This window comes from Monomorium pharaonis, chromosome 10 (assembly GCF_013373865.1).
Source record: "Monomorium pharaonis isolate MP-MQ-018 chromosome 10, ASM1337386v2, whole genome shotgun sequence".
NCBI classification, from domain to species: Eukaryota; Metazoa; Arthropoda; class Insecta; order Hymenoptera; family Formicidae; genus Monomorium; species Monomorium pharaonis.
Window position 1 is genome coordinate 3,484,007 of NC_050476.1, and position 21,032 is coordinate 3,505,038.

General features: G+C 41.5%; 1 protein-coding gene across 1 annotated transcript in view; it reads right to left on the minus strand.

Annotated features, from left to right (window-relative positions):
* Positions 1-1,970: 1,970 nt before the first annotated feature.
* Positions 1,971-21,032, minus strand: part of LOC105829407 — a 28,898-nt gene continuing 9,836 nt past the window's right edge. Inside the window, exon 3 of the mRNA XM_028193721.2 lies at positions 1,971-3,907. The gene's annotated coding sequence lies outside the window, so the exon portion shown is untranslated. The remainder of the gene's footprint in view (positions 3,908-21,032) is intronic.

The window sequence follows — 21,032 nt, forward strand, 5'->3', positions numbered from 1 at the left end:
TCGATATGAGCGATTTTTATGTGACAGTATATTTGACATTGTTTTAAGTTTGCGATTTATTTCATTCATAATACATCTATCAATAATTTATTGAAAAATTTATTATGAATTTTTTAAAATTTTTTCGTAAAATTAAGATACCTTTCTGTTCCAAGTTTAAAGTATAAACTAACAGTAAAAAATTTATGTAATTACAAATATTATTGATATATAATATTAAAATATAACTTATTACGGATAGTAAACTAATAAAACGTTTCCAGGAGTTGTAAAAGTGAGACATAAGAGACGAATCTTTTATTTTTTAATAGCGAGAAAGTGAGCATAAAACAGTTATTTCGTTGTGATTTTTATTGAAACACTCTTTAGGGTACACAAGCTCTAGCCTAGGTAATAAGCATTAAAGTAAGTATAAAAAATGAACAACTGCTTATGGAATCACAAAGTGTGGATGTCTGCCCTTCTTACAATCATTAAACATACTTTAACGTGCATACACGAAGGCACAACGATCCTCGACCCTTACGCGCTGTGTATTTCGCCGCGAGAACGATGTTGAAGTGATATCGTTGAGCCGATCGTGCAATTGTAACGCAGACCTGTTCGCTTTAGATGCACCACTGCACTGAGAGAAAAATGTCGAAGTATTAAGAACCAAATATTTCTTATAACGTATTCTTCGATATTTATTTGTTATAAAAAAATTATTTGTGAAAACGAAATATTTATTTCTAGGAAATGCATCTCATTTTCTTATTAATTGGTTTATTTCTTAGGAATAAAATTTTTGGAGTAAAATATACACTATTTTCTATAAAAAATTTTAATTATTTTTCTCTAATAAATGGTTTATTTAAATAGGGCGAATTAAATGTTTTATTTCTAGTAAATAAATTATTAATTTTTACGCACACTGGATGTTATCTCTTTAAATAAGAAGTATATTTCACAGAATATTTTACCGAAATGTATATTTCGTTTTTACAACTAAATTTTTTTATAACAAATAAATATAAAAGAAAATGTCACAAGAAATCTTTGGTTCTCAATACTTCAACATTTTTCTCTCGGTGTACGTTTTGTGCGAAGAAAAGCAACTAAAATGGTCAGATTTTGCGCGTTATTCGAAGGCGATCGCTCGTATGGAGATCCATTAACATCCAATGCCCCAAAAAAACTAGAAAAATGATTCTAGCTGCGCGCAAACACGTGTGATATCACTATTACAAGCTTCTCCGTTGTAGATTCTTTCGGCGCTCGTCGTCATGGCAAAATTAAACACTCTCCGAGAACATCGACATACGAAATAAGCGTATTCGCTTCAGTACACGCTTATAACGTACAGAGTTCTGTCGTAAAGGGGACCGAGTGCCTTCTATACAAATTCATTACACGATATAATATTCATGATAATAAAATCTATACTTCGTATTTTTAATCTAAAAACTTATGGTACACTCGTAATATAGCTAGTTCATTGTAACGAATGTATCCTGATTTATTTTCATTCAGCTCATAATTCTCCCTTTGAAGAAGGCCACTTGTTTCCGATTTTGCTTTCGAAAAAGCTTTATTCTTACCGATAACTGGGGAAAAAAAACATTTACCGGTGCTCTTGGATAAGCAATCATTACATATGAGCATAATTACATATGAACAATATCTCAGATAAAATTGTCGTAATTACTGCGCTTCTTCCGCTATTAAACGGAGAATGACATCGTCTCAGTAAGGCCAATCAGTATAACAGGCTATATCCTCATACTCAATTATAACAAGGCTCACCTATTCTATTGTTTGCTTAACGTGTATTAAATAATCACAAAAAATGAGACCAAGGTCCAAACGCGTCCTTTGGTCGGGACCATCAACCGAGAGGCGGTCTCGCACCTGACTTTCGATGAGAGTTTGTTGGTTATCGTCCATGCGATCGCAGGCGATATTCGTCGATGGCTTCTCTAACATCGGGATGAAAGTAAGTGCAGTATATAATTTCGGTACATGTTTCATCCAACATTATTTCGCTCCTAGCGAAACACAGTACAAAAATTGAGTTGCAAAATAAGAGTCCAACTTATACAGGAAACAACTGAATGCTCAGATTGTAGACATATTTCAAACTGTGTTTCGTTAATTTCGTTCGACATTTAGAATTCGACAGAATTCTATGGAAAAATATAAGCTTTAATTTTTCATATCTTAGCAACAAATAAAAAAAGTATTTCCAATTGCTTAATTCGTCCAATCTAATTTATTAATTGATAATCTTTTTCTTTCTTTTGAATAAAGATTACCATTAAAGTTTCCTTTTTGAATGTTGAAAATGCCGATGTATAGATTACGAACATTCAGTTTATTCTCTCGAATTCAAGTTGGACGTACGATCACAAGTGCAGGTAGGCGGTATTAGACAACATTTTCATAACTTCTACCAATTTTTCGACGACGGCGCTAAATGACGTCGAATAGTCATTCAGTACGACGACGCGAAGATAAAAAGGTAGCGATAACTATGATAAAGACACTTTGATAATGGAAATATAAAGTAACTTACGCTTAAAACATCTTAATAGTAAAGTAGAGTATAAAATATGACTTAAGTACAACCATAAAAACTTGGTCATTATTATGGCATTCGTATCCTTAACTACGCGGCTCGCCAGACTGCACGCTCCTTCCTTGAACGGCGCGTCTCTTCATAAAAAGAATCTACTCGTGTACGAGGCGATATCGTGATTTACGCGTACGCAAATCATGTTAGCTTTGCAGACAATGCGCAATTATATACGGCATGTAGATTTGACCCTCTTCGCGACTTTCCAGTTCCCATCCTCAATCGATGATAAAGAGTAATGAAAGTACGGTTTCAAATTAAGATTTTTTATCCTTTGTATAAACGTATTGGAAATGGCTAAATATCGGCAGCATTATTATTATTATTAAAAAAAGCATTTTATTCTATTTTAATAACATGTTTGTATCGACAATCTGTAAAATTTATCAATTTATTCAATTATTCAAAATAAACAACTCATATTTTGCTTTAAAATTTATTTCATAATTTTTCATGTATCTGATTATGAAGATGAAGATTGCTTCACCAAAAAAAGTGAATGCAAATGTAGTAAATACTGTCGATATTTTCCATCTGTAGTTAAAAATTAAAAACATTTCTTTCCCGCGCATAACAAGACGAAGACAAAGCAAATAATACAAAATATTAAGCGATATATTTTTGCCATATTAGGGAATTGATCATGATAAATTTTCAAATTTGCTAGATGGGAAAAATATTTGAATAGACATTTTATATATTTCTGAAAGATGAATGTCCGTTTTATACGGAATAGATTATGTATGTTATACGTACCGGAAGCTCGACCATTGTTACTTGGGACCTTACAAAGTATCGATTTCCACTACGTCGCTTCGTTGCGTCTCGCTATCAATCTCTTTATAACACGGCGTCGCCTTTCTCTACGAGAGCATTCTAGTAATTCGTTTCTCTTTTCGTGACCTGAACATATCCTCTTCCGCTGCGTCGCTATTTTTGATTATTCCGCTTATCGTTAATCGACGATCACAGGAAGTACGCGACGTTGATCAGGCTTTTGGGTCTTTTACGTGTCGTGTATGCGTGTATGTATGTATGTGTATATGCATGTATGTGTACAGCATGTATACATGCTATCGTGTATCGGACGACGAGTTAGAATGGCTTTCGCAGCTGCGATATATTAATGCTGAAAGAATGGCGCAATCGCTGGCAGAAATACATCCCGTCCTTCTAGTTCTTCTCCCTTGAGCTTCTGTTACGAATTTTGATTGGTTGAACGAACGACGCCGGAGATCTACGGCTCTTCATCTGAACCGCTCTTTGCCTTCTTCAGCCCTTCGTCGGTCGAATCTGCAAACAGAATTAAAAAGATCGTCTAGATACTTGAAATATATATAAGTACTAGATAAATCGATACAAAATTTCCAAATAATAAATATAGGTACATATTATAATAAGATCTTGCACATTAAATCATATTCGAAATCTATAAATTCGATCTACTTTTTCTTTGAATAAATCATATGTGACACTTTTAGACTCTCTAATTTATATTTAAATTTAAGTTTATATACTTATTTCTTTAAAACATAGATCTCTCTGTAGTTGTAGAAGTTGTAGATAGAGACTTTTGAGTTACAATTACAAACTTGGCATATAAAAATCTGAAATTGCAGGCAAAAATCGAATAGTCTATAAAATATATTAATGACACAAAAAGTTGTGCTTTATTTTCCAAAGAGGTACATCAATTTTGTTCATAATTGAAACGCAGTAAGATGATTTAATTCCATATTTCGCATGCACGATTAGCCATTGACCGATAATTAAACGGTTCTGGGAAAGTGCGCCGAGCATATTACACGCGAATTTGACTCAGCGCGGCAATTACACGCTTCCCGATAAAATTAGCGGCCTAATTGGGAAAGTAGCGTGATTGCTCACTGTTAAACAACCAGCGAGGCCGAGGATATTCTATGTTTAGGCCTCGACCGGATACCCCCGACGCGTACCAATAATTTGACGTAATTTAATAAACGCGACCCTGCTCTCTCGTCTGCGCGCGCGGGGTCGTGCGACTGTTATTACCGACAGTTTGATCGTATCTCAGTAGTGCGTAATGATGATGCACCTAGTCACTGGCATATAGTAGCGGCTTGATCGTCGGTCATGCAAATTGGCGCTACAGAATGCGGCGGATCCTCCCCCCCTTGCCCGATTCTCCCCGTTCGATGCATCTCATGCCGCATACCGGTTTAGGAAACAGTATATCGATATTAAGCTCACGATCGTTATATTTGTATTACTACCCGTAATTTATTGTGCTCATTAAGTTACCTCTTCGATTTCTCCGATGTTAAATCCATAATGTTCGGAAGGAGAGAAAAAGAGACTCGTTCCCAAGGCCAAGACGAAAGTCTCTAGTACCTTCAGTGTTTAATATGTAGATTAGATTTGTCCAAAGATTGAAAATGTTGCTCAATAGCGGTGCAACATAATAATTTTTAATAATATAATATTACTATGATTATAAGAGATTAATATAAAGGAAAAAGAATTTTGTGTGTATCAAAGAAATATCATCAATCTTCGATCCTGAAATTTATGTTTCTCTGTCGCGTTTCACCGTTCGTTCATTATATATTATTATTTATCATGTCTTCTAACTAGGTCAACGTTATAACGTACAAAATTATTCTAACTGCCCATTACCTTCTCTTTTCGGCGCATAAAACGGGACCATAAATTCGTTCGAAACGTCGCAACATCCGAAACCGCAAGATATGATAATCATGATCTCCTTTAAAGGCACACAAACGACGGTGTGCGGATAAAAAAAAAAGATCTCCCAGTTAGTGGGTTAACGTCCTCGGGCCGCGCGGTCGAACGTTAAGCAGCGGGACAATGAAATCGGCACGGTCTTTCATTACGGAATGAATTTCGTTCAATGTTACTACCCAGGTATTTAAAGCACCGCTTTAAATCTTCGGGACTTAATAATCAGTCTGAAAACGCTCGTAATTCTTTGAACGCGGGCGGGAGAGACGCTTGCGGCGTGCCAAGGAAATGAAAAGATCGAAATGCGCGAATCGGAAATTACACAACGGCTTCTGGAAGTATGCTAATTGGAAATAAGAATATTATAAATCCGTCAGTTAAAGAAATTCTAATTAATTCAATGAACGAACGAATATCCTTCACGATGAATGCCTCTACAGTAGTATTTGCAAAATTTAATGTCAATAGTAAGATAAAGTCAGCCGAGTACCAAACATTTCTCAGGAGCTGTAATAAAATCAGAAATTATCTGTTTCATTTAAATTCTCTTTTTCAAAAAAAATAAATAATAATCAGAGAATGTTTCTAGTTATACGAGCTGCAAGAGAACTAAGCTCAGCGGGGACACTGGACAAGAGTGCACCGAGCAACTACCGCGTCGGAAAAAGCACGACGAAAGGTACGCGGGCCCCGTGTTCCGAGGCTGACTTTCGTCTCGGGCAGCAATTAAGCATGCCGATAAATCCGACGTGCGCGAGTGCGAGTGAAAACCGAGCGAGAGAGCCAGCCGGCCAGTCCGCCCCGTGCTACGAGGGAGCAAGCGTTGTTTATCACTCGCCTCGCCACGTTGTAATTACGCGCGTCGCCGTAAAAGATTTTGCGCGTCGTAAAAAGCGGGGGAGTTTTCGCCAAGGTCCGCCTGGCGACGGTGGTGGCCGTCGATTTAATTCGATTTAATTTATAATTGGTCGCGAAACTCGTTTGTGCGATCGAGCGTCCCCTTTGTTTGTTCACGGCGCGGTCGTCTCGCGGATTTTTCTCAACGGAGCGACACACGCCCGGGTTCCGGCGAGCCTGTGTATCTGTGCCCGGGATCGATTTGCGTAAAGATCTTGCCGCGAGAGATACGGGGCTTGCATCTGCGCTGTCGCTGCGAAGAGATGAAATTTTTCATTTATACACTCGAATGTTTTGTATAAGTGTGTGCGTATATATTTTAATGTGAAATATAAAATGCTAATGGATACAATCTCTTTTCACACTTTGTCTTCTGATCCTCCGATAAAGAATAATATTTCATATCGAGGATTTAGCAAGCGCACAATAAATTATTTTATTTTATTTTATAAAATAAAGATTATAGAAAAATGCTAACGCAATGTAAATATAGCTTAGTGTTTCAAACCTATTTAAACGTTTTATCAGTTGCAGATAATTTCTAGAAGAGTACAACTGCTGCATGTTTCACAGCGCAAATCTAATTAAATTTTTTTCTAAGATGACAATGATTAATTACACTGAAACGTCTCTCATAGACGATTATAAAGGTCATTCAGTGAAAGCGCGCGATAATCAATATCGATCGATTACGATTAACCCGCGCTACGCGTTAAAATCCTCGCTGGGATCGCGCAATTGGGATCACGATGATGATGCAAGCGGGGCATGCAGCTCTATCGACACCGCGAATGCTGCATAGAACTTTCGTTCGCCGATCTTCCGGAGCGAGACGAGTATAATGAGATAGACTGTCTTGAGCAGGAATTTTTATCTTCAACTGTATCGCATCTTTTCTCGTTTTTTTGGCTATCTTTTTGAAAGAAATGGAAGAAAGGCGCTGCAATATTCAATATAACATTTTCTCTTGAACAAGGCTATACGTCTTTTTTTTTTTTTTTTTAAACCTCCCGTCTCGGCACGAGGATCTAGAAAATGATTATCTTCAAGCTTCGAGAAATCGTCATTGACTGAAAGTACGGGAAGCGAAATTGTCGTATGGAGATTTCAAGCCGGGCAGTACGCGTAATCCACGTACCGCGGATATATCATCTATTTGCATCACAGCGTTGCGGCGAAGGTCGCAGTTAATCGACCGACGGCGGTTACGCGCTCGCGGCCGGCCGCAGCAGACGGGAAAGCAGCCAACGACTGCAATAATTGCAGCCTACCATTTCCGTTTCGAACGAAAGCTCTACGTGGAGGAGCGTGCACCTCGCCACGCTCGACTTGCGAGCGAGCGAGCGCGAAGTCGGGAGCTTGGAAACCCAGTGAACTCGTTGCGCACGGCGATTCGCGTCCAATCGCGTTTCACGATAAACCGCGCGAAAACACGTACGCTACGCGATGGAAAACGCTCGCGGAACAAGTTCGGAGCATCCAATTCTAGAGAAGTATTTAGAAAAAAAAAGATACGCTTTTTCCCGAATATTGAACCCCACGACTATGCGCGAAATGCACAGCGAAGTTAAAAACGCAAGGGATTTTCGCAAGGGATTATCGGTATAGCAATTTAGACTTTTCGAAGACAAGATCCTATCGCGCTTACGTACGTAAGTAAAAGAGAGTTCGTGCAGTCCTTTCAATATGAGTGACATCATGCGTATCGATATGGTTAACGATATAAGATTATCCTACACGCGTGTATAAAGAGACGGACGTTTTCGAGCCGACGTCTGACGAGCGCCCCATCGGAAAAGGGATTTACCGTTCGCCGGGAGGATAATCGCGGCGGGGAACGAAGCACGTTAGGGATAATGTGCTTGTGTTGCGCGAGGCCACGGCAAAAACGCGGAAAAATCCGTTATGGATAAGAAGCGGGCTCAACAAGCCTAGATTAATATGAGGAAGAAGCGTGTTCCTGTCTCGGGCGTCGAACGTTCAGCGAAAGGCTCGAGAGCGCGTCGTTCGGATACGGTTCGCCGTGGCTGACAACGAGTTTTCAGCGAGAGAGAAAGAGAGAGAGAGAGAGAGAGAGAGAGACGCGGCAATCTCCTGCGAGGCCGCGAGTTTAAAGCCCCCTGAGCGACGGGCTACCAATTTTATCCGAACGCTTCTGTCGGAAGCGTTCGTGCCTGCAACGTCCGTCGTGGCCGATAGGAGCTCGTTGTTATGCGTGAAATATAGACAGGGAACAATTTCAGGGCTCGACAAGCGTGAATTGAAATCGCTGCAGTAGCTCCGGAGAGCGATCGACTTTCGACTGCAGCTCGCAAAATAGACCTTAAAGGAATCTCGATGGAAAATAATTAGAGCTAAGCTAATCTTTAATAAATATATATAATTGCTTACGCGCACCCTCACCGCAATCGATGTAATAATTGAATAATTTTATATTGGCGCCACTTGCATCGTAGTGCACGTGTGTTGAACGGCTGACGTAAAAAATACGCTTGCGATTTTGAAGCACGACTGCACCTCTCCGATTCACGTATCTCGCGCGTATCTCGCGGAAATAATCCCAGCGAGGAGAAACATTTCCGCGGCTCGGCGCGGCGCGAAAAACGCACCGGAGAAAGTAGCCTAGAGCTTCGCGATCGCGAAGCTATAGGGACGGGGAGGGGGGGGGGGACCGGTCGATTATCGATCGCGGCGTATCATTAATTGTTTGCAACGTGGAACAATACCCCCCCGTGCCTTATCATCCGGCCTTATCGGACGTGCAGACGATTAATCGATGCTTTTGATCGATCGGTGTTTTCCGTGGCGGCGAAGCGCGCGCGAACCTCCAATTAATCGATCGACCGATTAACCATCCCTCGAGCTTTTTCGTACCGCGGGATTATTCCGGGGCTGGTATCCGGCATCCCAGATTGTACTGTTCCCGAATCGTTCCGATCCATCGCTCATCGTGCCGTTGCCTTCAGGCTAACCGCCGCACGGCGGATCCCGGCCTGTAGCGCGCTCGTTTCTGTCCTACGGCGGGTTTTGCTGGCGAGAGAGGGGAAGCTTAACCGTGCTCTTTTCGTCGTTACATCGACGTCGAACGAGCCGCGGATATCGCGTATACGCGGGCGCGATTACGTTTATCGAAAGAGCCGAATCATGAATGATGTATTCCGCGCGATCGAACGACGATTATTCATTATTAGTTTTAACAATTAAGTCAATATAAAGTTATGATTAGTTTCGATTCGTATCGTACTTTTTTTTCGATGAAATTAAACATACGAACACTAGTAAAAGGAATTCGATTAATTAAAGTGTTAAATGTCAAAATGTAAAAATAAAAGAGCTATTTTCGGATTTGGTATCTAATGATAATTTTTTAACTTTACAATTTCCAGCTCATGCGAATTGTGCATCGTATAATTAAGAATCTTGAACATAGTTCTATAAAATTGACAAACAATTTAATAATTAATGCTAATGAGCATCTTAGATATAATAATATACAGAATTTATTGCAAAAAATATTACAAGATTCAAACCTGGTTCTCCTTTCATGATATTCCATGACCACTATTGGGTTTCAATGAATATCTGGCGTGCAGTTTGCAAAAGCTGGGAATTATAAAATTCACACAAAATTTATTAATTATTACACACCGAGACTCGCTGCAACCGAAAATAACCCTCTCATTTTCATCCCTGTCATACATACAAATGATAATCCCTTAATAAACGGCGCATATATTGCGCATTTTTATCAAGCCGTATTATTTCGCAATACGGCCCGCGATGTTTGTTCTTTATTTTAACGATGCCATTAGCATCGAAGGTCGGAGCCGGCGGGAGGTGGGCAATGTCGGGCGATTTGCCCATACGGAGTCTCCGCTAATACGGCTTTTAGAGGCGTGTAATGCATACTTTCGTTGTTTGCGTAGAGCGTGATGGTAAAAAAGCGTTCGAAACGACATCGCGCGAGAGAGAGAGAGCGCGCACAGAAAACAACAGCGGAGCACTTCCACCCGTAACACCACCGTGTTTCCCCTCACCCTCCTCTCTCTCTCTCTCTCTCCCCCTTCGTCAAACGTTATAGAGTCATTCGAAACTTCGTAACAAATCATAATTACATGCGAGACGCTCCATTATGATTTTTGTCGCGCAGCGCCGAGGCAATGCACCACCCGTAATGGTGTTTGCCCGCGCGCTCGGGCATTACGCGGCCGGACAAAAATCGTTATATTGCGGCGGTTAATTGCCACACGACGAGTGTGCAGAAAGTAACGATCGCTGGACCGGTATCGCGATTACTTGGCTGCGAGGTATTTCTCTTTTTCTTCTACATCTTCTCTCTCTCTCTCTCTCTCTTTCTCGACGCATATAAAGTTCGCTCGGCGAGTGAGCTACGACGGAGTTATTCGTAGAGTCACGCACACGCAGGCCTGAAGTCACCGTTTAATCGGTGCACCCGCACGGCTATTGCGGAGATAGATAACACGGGCGCCACGTCTCTCCGGTATAGGAGACCTTGATGCGACGACGCGGGTCGCCGTCGTTGCATTACGCCGCCGAGAGTGCAACGCGCGCGTGAACGAGCGAGCGAGCGAGCGAGCGAGCGATGTGCAACGCGAGGCACGCTTACGTCTCACGGAAGACGGACGGACGCGGCGCGGATCGTTTTCCCAGGCGTGCACTCCCGTTATCGTTATCCTCTCTCACGTTCGGACAGATCGTGGAACGCCGATCGCCGGTTAGATCGACGATGCAAAATACCGCGGAGTCGCCCGTCGAGAGAGTCAATTGTGCCCGCCGAGCCCCGCCGAGCGCTTTAAATGTTAAAGCGCGGACTCGCGAGGGAAATGCAGTACGGGTGACGCTCGAGTCGTCGAGTCGGCAGACGATTTAGTGGCCGACATTATGCCTCTGCTATCCGTATCTTGATTCGCCATTGAACGCACGTAAAGAAGAAAAAGCAAGGAGAAAAAAAGCATATCTTTTACACTTTTTACAATTTTATTCTATATAATTTGCATGTTTTTATTATATACTTTTATTATTTAAAAATGTATATATTTTTTAATTATATCTCATAAAGATCATAAAAAATATAAATCCTTATATTTTATGTCACGTTAATCTCTCTTGTATTCCTCTAAAAATCTATTCTGCAACTTTTATTACGAAATATAAAAGTAAAATAAAAGTATGAAACTAGAAGATGATTTTTCTAACCAATATTCAAATGACGTGCATTGTTTTCCGTCCTTTCCGATCCGCAAAAGCGTATGTTCGTTAAGTTCGTCGAACCATATAATCGAACTGCTCTTTTTTCTCCTGCACTAAAGAAACGTGCTCGCTGCTAACGGTGTTGCTTGTCTCTCTCTCTTTTTTTTCTTCCCCCTTACTATTTCTCGCTCTTTCTTTCTCACGTCGTGCTATCGAAGTGCGTTTGCCTTCTACTCGCCTTCCACGCGTGTAACTGTAGCATCGCATTATGTCGAAGCAAAGGATTCTATCTCTATACTCGTTCGGCCCGCCGGATGTAAGAATAAACCACGTAGAGACGTGCATATCGATTTTCAAAGCGATTCAAGAAATTCTACCAACAGATAAATACAAAAAATAAGTTTCTTTTCAAGCAATGTAATTTATGATATTCACTACTATTTCTCAAACTCACAATTAGTCTAATTTAACCCATTTCTTTTCATATACGAGTAAACTAATGTAATAAATTTAATAGAGAATGCAATGACATTTCCTCGTCTAATTTGAAATTTCTAAGAGTACACAGATGCCATTTATTATATGAAAATTACAATTATATATGATATATTAATGATTATAGAAATTTGATAGATATTGATAAAAACGATTCGAAAAGAACATAGAATTATTAACTCATTTGAAGTAAATAATTCATGTGGAAAAAAAATTAAATGTGAGAGCGTAAATGGCGGGATTTCTAAACGCTTTCATTATGAAATTTACAGTAAACGGTATAGCGCCGAGGCTGGCAAAACGTTACGCGATGCAAACAGCCGATTCGATCTCACAAGCAGTGGAGTAGTAACGCTTACTGCTACGCTTACTCGTCTGGAAAACTTTCTAATAACCCAGTGACATTCTGACCGCCAGGAAGGATTCGCTTGGATCAGAATTGCCGTCTGCGAAGCGTGCAGGACTTTTACGGATTTCTACGGCCAATAAGATTTTTTTCCACACTTCCGTCTTCCGTCATAGTTTCCCAAATAAATGATCGTAATGTGACTATATGATTATGATTAATATGCATGGATAATGCAAAAGTTACAATTTTTTAAATATGACTAGAAACCTTGTTTAACGTTTCGTGATACTTTGATTCTGTTAATTTTATCGTACTGATTTTATCATTTACGTGTACTTTTCTTTTTAATTACGAGGGGACTGAATCTATTTAAAAAGTAATATTTCTTTAATCACGCCATTATGATTATTAATACGGAACAAACGCACTTGTTTACTGACCTGGTTTTAATTTTCAAATTAACTATTATAAGGCAATGAGAACACTCGCACGAAATGCTAATAAGTCTGTCGTTAACAAGAGCGAATATAGAAAGCGAACATTGCTCGCAAACGAAACTAATTTTATGCCGGCGATGCGTCGTAAAGCAATAATGAAGAAGTAACGCCTTACACTTGGTCTGCTCGCTGGTCTGGAAAATTTTCCAGTAACCTCGCTCGAGATAGATCTGGTGGATTATTGTCATCCATAGTTTGCAAAGGATCATTTTACAACAGTTCTATATGCATCGCGCACTTACGACATTAATAATTATAATTATTTTGGCACCTTGCTCTGTTCTAACTGCGATAACTTTTGCGTCTGATGTAGAAAAAATCAATCTCTTTGTATAACAATTTTAATACAAAAATACAATTAAAAAATCTCTGACTGCTAAAGTATATATATGTAAAAAAAAAATGTTTTATAGTATAATTTCTGAAGCTGCGTGCTGTACGACGTATCGTAAGCACTTGATGCGCTCGCGAGCGAAAACGTGCGCCGAGGCGCATCTGGCTATCTCTTCGATAGTTCACAGACACCGGCGAGAGATCACGCGAATCGCGAATCGACGCGAACGAACGCGGGCCCTCCACCAGCGAGGGGAGAGGGAGGGGGGGAAGGTAGCCGTCGATATATTAGTTATGCCGGAGGCGAGAGGTGAGACGGAGAAACGGAGGCGAAGGCGAATTCTCTCCACTGCCAAGGCGGCGTAAGGCGTGGTTTGTCCCTTTACTTTGCCTTTGCTTGCCTTTCTTGACTCGGTACTTGCTCGCTCGACCACGTTGGCCCGACAAAGTGCACGCGTGCGTTTCTGTGCGTATGCACTTATACGAATACGAATGCACACGTCTCTATACACGTACGTACCTTGAAGAGGCGGGCAACGCTTTCGCAGACTTTGTCATACGCATCGAGAAATGATACGCAGAAGAATCACATAAATTGTATATTCAAGAACGCATCCTTCTTTAAATCTTTTAATTTCCTTGAAAAGAAATCATTTTTCAAAAACACGTGAGTTTTTTATATTTATTTATTATCATTCACAGCAATCTATGTATATTATAGTTTTAAACTGTACTATCGTACTTTATATTAATAATCTTTATTTAAAAAATAGAAACAGCAGTTGAGAACCGGAAAAACAAGTCTTTCAACGCTTGAATAATAATTGGAATATCACAAACAATATCTACGTTTTTAATGCATCCCGCGTGCCGTAAAAATATATACCTCGTAGATATTTAGACGTACGTCTCGTATACCGCATATGTATTTGCATATGTGTCGCGCGCGCGTGTGTGTGCGCGTTCGTGTATGTACGTTCGACTGGTTCACCTCCGCGCGGCTGGCAACAACTAATGAGCAGCTGTCGGCAAAAGGCCCGGCGACAATAACCCGTGCATTTTATATGTTTCTCTCTGTACTTATACGCGTCAATAGGTCCTCCTCCAGCAAGGTTGTTGCAAAGCCTCGCTGGTGCGCGAACGACGGATGATTGATAAGCCCGTCGAATCGCCGATACACGCGCCTAAGTATCCGATTGGAAGACACGTCGGCATTTATTAGCCCAGAAATTTTTCTCTCCCATTTAATCCCCGCTGCTATTGCAGATAATTAAAGAATAGAAATCAAATTCCAAACTTTTATTTTAAAAAATCCCGCACCGATACCGATAGTATACTCTACCAAAGATTTTTTTTTTTTTTCAATTTTTCACATTTTATTGGCGCGATAGTTAATACGGTAAACTGTTTGATTGTTGTTCGAGTCGTCGCAATTAAAGAGAGACTAGAACTACCGCCATCGGGGAAACACATGTACAGTTTCAGTTATTACGAAATGCTTCAAGGTCCGAAGGGCCGGTTGCAGTGACGACGAATCACTACATGCGCACCAAAGGTATTCCAGCAACGCATGCACGAGTCTCCCGACTGGCGCGTACGCATTCCATGAAGTAACGGCATCATCCGCGGTCGAATTCTTCCTGTATCTCGAAGATCGACAAGCGCGGGTGGACAATTGGATAGCTCTTGCTGCAATTTATATGCATATTCTCGCTTGTATTTTCGAGCGACATTTTAAGTTTGCATTTAAAATAGAAACATTAGTTGCAGATAAAAAAAATAATAAGCTCAATCAATTCGGAAAGCAAGAATTTTCGAAAACGAGATGTTTGGAGTCTTGACCGAGATAAATCGTCGCTTTTGATAAATAGACTACAGAAGACTTCATAAAAAGGTCTTACAAATATTAAAATATTTGTCAGAATAATAAAATTTTTTAAATACAATTCTTGTAATGATTATCATATAAAATAAATAATTTTATCAAATATTTGTAGTAAAGTGTAGTGCGATATTGCATTAACCAAATTGGACCATGAATGGTTTAAAAGAGCGATATTAATACGGTCACAAAAAAGGAACAAAGTATCCAATAGGATAAGTAGTCTTGGTAGTGTTCGTCGTAAAAGTGGATTTAAAAAAACAAAGTGTCAAAAGAGGGATGTGACTGGCGGAAGGAAAGGAATGTCGGACGGTAAACAATCGAGGGCGTATCTTCTTGCTGGAAAGAAATAATTGGCGTTACTACTTAAGGGACCGTGTCACGGACAAAGCCGAAAAACCTCGACGCCCGCTGCACATCCGGTCGACTGGCCCTAATGAGATCGAAGTTCGCGATGATAATCTCGTCACGGGCGCGCCTCGTCAAGGAACACTGCCGATCACGTTCAGTAAATCATACTTGGACGAAATGAGCCTCCAAACGCGACGAGATAATAAATTACCGCTCGCCTGTCAATTAGTTTTTATGACGTGCTCGTCTGTAGTTAGCATATAAATTAGACGAGTTTGTCGATGCATAATCATAGCAAAACGAGAACAAAAACGAGAATTTTATGTTTAAACGTGTCCCGTCTGATTGATGTACGATTGTCGCGTGTGGATTTGATGATAAAAGTAATAAAGAAAGATGTAATTGAGTTTGAAATAGGAGAGAGTCGCATGCCACTTAAGTCATTTTTTTCTCATTTAGCTTTGTATACAAATTAACATTGGAAATAGTAGTTGGATATTTCAGGATGTTTCTCTGCTACTAAAATGTTTCATCTTTCACATTAATAAAAAATCCATTTATTATAAGCTTTTTTGCCAAAATAAAATAACCAAAATAAAACTAAATTTATTTTTATAATTTATAACATAATTTTATTTATATCAATTATTATTTTACTATTGTTGCTTATCAATTTTACATTAATGTCATTTATATGATAAAATTTATATGGCAATTTAAGAAACTTGATAGATTTTTATATAAAAATATCGATTGTAATTTTATAATATTACAAATATACAATATAAACAATGTATGAACGTATTCTACAGGAAATCTTCCTTTATCAAAATATAAAAATTTAATATAAAATTGCACGATTAAATTATTACTTAAAAGTAACTTATTGCACTTTTATCTACGTTACTCATTTCTGATATATTTTATATTTTCGTCATTAAATCTTGCTCTCTCCTATATTTAAAATTTTTTCGCAAGGCACGTATTTCTCTCAAGACATAGTAAATAGATGTTTGTTATTCATCTGCAATTTGGTGGACAATATCCGCGTGTTAAACTTAAAGAGCATGCCTTAAAAACCCCACAGCCACGGCGACTCCAGGAAACATTTTACTTAGAATAGCTCGAGGATAGGCGAACATCGATGTTACGATGTTACCATGCGAATAGCTCGATTCCAGGCGAAGTATATCGAAGTCGATCGCTCGCGTTTAAGCTTCTCGTCGGCGGTGTTTTACGAGTAAATCGGCGAGCGCACTAAGGTTGAAGCGCAACTAAACTTTCCACGAACGCACGGAGAATTCACCGGCGGCTCCCGGTGGCGGGCGAAGATTGCTCTAGTATGTAATAATACGGATACAGATTTACGGGAACGTGGCGTAGGCCGGGCGAGCACGGCGTGAATTATTCATAGGGGAAACCTCTCTCTGTCTCAAGGGTGTGATGAGGAAGCGGAAGGGCGTAAGTGAAATTTGCGGTCGCTAAAGCGCGAATATCGCCGCAAAACGATTCGAATGAAATTCAAATGGCATTCGGGCGTACGATGCTTTTGGAGAATGTGGAAGGCGGTCGCGGCCATGCGAGTTATTCGCGTCGAGCTCTCTGTTACGAGCTCTTGTTTATGCGATGTTAAGCACTCCGAAGACGATTGTACTCCATGCTCGAGTGAAATGCGTCGATGACAGTGTAAATATGGTAAAGAGCGACGGACAAAGATTTAAGACTTGTTGTTTTTTTTATTGCTTGCATGACAATATCCACTAATATTTCAATATTTTAGTTAAGAGAAGATTAATTCAAAATTAACACACACTAAACGTTTCTGTTGAAAGACGACGGATCTGAAAATAATTATGTTAAACTAATAAAAAATTATATTGGTTTAAAATAATCACCAGAATGTCAAAAATTTTTGTAGTTATTATTATTAGCATGCTTATACCATACATAATTATTTTAATGATTTAATCTAAAATTTTTTGCTGATCCAGCTAAAGTTTGATATACTGTAGTAAAATTGTTTATTCCATGTAGTAATAATTTACAATCACGATTGAACTACAATTATGCGGACGTAACTTGCATTTATGTTTTAATATACATAGATATCTAATTCATCAAGAATTTTGTTTCAGTAAAAAAAGTCAAATTGAAATTAATATACAGTAATAAGATGCAGTCGTGATTAAGGTGTACAGTTATGCGTACGTATATTAATATTATATGGATATGTAATGCATTACGTTCTATCGGATATACCAGAATCAATATTTGCTTAGTAAATTCGAGCCGCTCACCGGGCATCCCAGGGCTCCGTGAGCGAGCTCCGTCGTGACTTCGTCGACGCCACGGCGATTTATCGACGCTGATCGTCAGCTATCGAGGAACAGAAGTACTCGGTGTCCCGTTACGAGGAGGACGTGCAAGGATGGCCAGGGGCGGCGATTGACCGATTAGAATATCGATTAATATCGCCGGGACGTTATCGTGGTTTCGCGAGAGCCACACCTGGCACGCCGCGTAATGCGGTAAGCCCGACGTACGTAAAATGAAAACTCGATAGAACGAAGTGCGCATCGGTCTATCTACAAGTGGAGAAGGAGCGAGAGACCCCGCGGGACGACAAATATCGATATAAATCACTCGGACAAAAACAGCCGCGAGAGAAAGAGGGAGACGAGGTAAATATCTGCAACGGTTTGCGTCCCCGGGGCACTCACTACGCCCGAGGTCGCCGGGGTGCCTATATGTCGATACCAGCGAAGGGTCACGGATGAACCTGACGAACGTAGGGTCGAAGACCCCTACGTTGGGCGCCACGGAGAGGAGGAGGCGCAGCCCTCTCGCACTCGGGCTTCGTGGCGTGCGGAGCCACTTTGCTACGACACAGCCATAAACATCTCTGAATGGAGACCACCCACCAGCCTGTACGCTTCTCGGAACCGCCATTGCGCGTTTCGCAGGAACACCAAGGGCGATCTCGTGGCGACGTTCGTCCTCGCGGGTTTTCTTCGACGGGCTTTTCGCGATTCCTCGCGAATGAGACCGGGATATCGGGCGAAAGCAACTTTCGGAGCGCCCGAGAGAGCATTTAAAGTTGCTTGAGAATTATGCACCTCAGGTGCACTAATTCTTCATAGGTGAACTATTTTTAGCAATTACAGTCAGAATATTCTAAGGTTAAACAACAGCGAAATAATATTGTGCAATTATGTGCCACCACCTGTGTTGTAAAGTCACGCGGAGGGATTCGCGTCAATAAGACGGGGGTATTAAGCGGTTCAATGGAAAATTGGCTGCTGGTATCGAACGCGGCATACGACGGGGATTGACGTGAGGCTGAATGCGCCGCGGAATGAATGGACAAGTCCTGACGGAATTACCTATAGGCCGCATTGTTACTATCGCGCGATAATATGCCCTTCGAGAGCCTCTTTATTGGCGGGAGAGTCATACAGAAGTGAGATCGATATCTCGTATAAGCTCCGCAAAGAATTATTAGCGTCATTACCTTTGTCATAAGGTAGTTAATGGCCGGCTATCTTGATTGCGGCCACGGCCGTGACAGTTCGATCGTTTGTACGAAACGATTAGTCATTTTGTAACTTCCTGCGGTATTAATCGCGACGTGTATCTATGCGCACGCGTCATCCGAGCCGCTCTTTACGAGACCACGCGAAATGACGTGATACCCTTCTGCCGTGCGCCGCGCCGCCGTCGTCGATGGAAAAAGCTCCGTTCGGAGCTGCCGCGCGAACAAGTACCGGCCGCTGCCCCGCTGCTTTTCGCAAAAAGTCGTAAAATATCTGGATCCGTACGGCCGAGTTGATTTATCGGCAGCGAACGAAACACGCGGCAGGAATGTCGGATGCGTGATCCAGCGGAATACGCGTTGCCATGCAACTTATTCCCGCGCGCGCTCGCGTCACGTTATGAAGTCATAATGTTTCGTCGAGAAAGTCGTATTACAAATGCATTAGTCGTATTATAAATGGTAAAGAAATGGCCAATCAGTTCTTCTATCAATTACCGCGATCGCGATTACATCAGCAATAAGATTACGCTCCTCGATGAGATCGTTTCTTGCTAGCTTCATACGGCATGATTTTTCATTTCCGTTGGTTCATTAAACGATCAGATGCTTCGCTTGTTTGAAAACTTTTACTCGTTTACGTTCAAAAAACTTTTCAACACAATCTTAAAGTTACACTATTATACTATTACGTTTAAATGGGTATTACGTAATACCTGGAAAAAAAAAATTAGAGTTTATTCAGCGACTCTATCAGCTGTGCGGACATTTCCGCGACGGATCTCGCTAATCAGCGGCCGCGAAGGACGGACTTCCCGTTCTACGGGCGTTCTGGAAAAACGCGCCACGACCGGTCGGTGCGCAGGCCGCATTGCAAACACCGCACGGTCCGATTTCACGGGCGGTCGTAAAACACGAAGTCGAACGATTCGTAGCGTACATACGTACGTACGTAAGGCGAACGAGAGAGGTGGCCCCGGCCACGGCAGTTCCTACGCGCTCCGGTTGCAGCTGCCGCTGCTTCTGGATCGGTGGCAGCCGCCCGCCTGCCGCCTCCTCTTCTCGACTCGCGCGATTTTATACGCGGCCGCATCGCCACAGCGAAAAACCGGTCGACGCGCGGAGATCACCGCAGCTCGCTCGCGAAGGTGTATCGAAAGACCACGGGGCGAATTGCCTCTCGTCCCGCGATCCCGTAAACGAGCGAACGCGATCGCGCGCCAATCGAAGGTGAGAGTAGAAGAAGAGATTAGATCGTAAAGCGGGAGGGCGAACGTTGTGCGTCCGTACCGTGTCCGATCGCCGCGGCCACGGGAGAGTATTACGACGAGCAGAATGCGAGGGGGGGGGGAGAGAGAGAGAGAGAGAGAGAGAGAGAGAGAGAGAGAGAGAGAGAGAGAGAGAGAGAGAGAGAGAGAGAGAGAGAGAGTGCGGACTCTCTCGTTCCGCATCGATGTACGATCGAACGGAGCCGCTGCATAAATTCAGATGCATGCCGCGCGCTACGGCCGATTACGCAAGGACAAGTGTGAGACAAAAATCCTGCTGGAAGCACATGAGCAACGCTGGTCTCTTCCTATCGAGTCGCCGCGCGATTTTATCATCCGTTAGGAACCGTAAAAAGATACGAATATCCGTCTCTAGAAAGATCGTGAGCCGTGATAATTATCTCGTCGCGAGATGCATAATGGCCCCGTAAAGAACATCTCTCTTTATAATTCTGCGTGACAAGTAACCACTATTTACCTTATCCCGGGATTTTTGCTCTCGCCATTTGCTAGTCCATTTTCACGTCAAGTCTTCGTACCCTGTACATACGCGAGCGCGTTTAATGAGCGATGGTCACGCTCGGCCGTTTCGTTTGCTCTCGCAATTTCGTGTTTATTAATACCGCGCTCGTCTACGAAATAATTTTATAGGGTAGCTCTCGCGCTGAATACCCGCGGTACGCAACGCGCGCCGGGAGATGCCAGTTCGGGGCTAGCAATCGCGCGCGTTTATATGTCGCGTCAAAGCGATATTTTGCCGCACGTCCTCGTTTCGCCTCGGACATACACGGCCCCGTGCGTTACTCCGGGCAAATGGATTCTATCAAGTCTCGTTTGCGGTATTATAAATTAGTACCGCGCCTCGCGCGCGCACTGCAAATA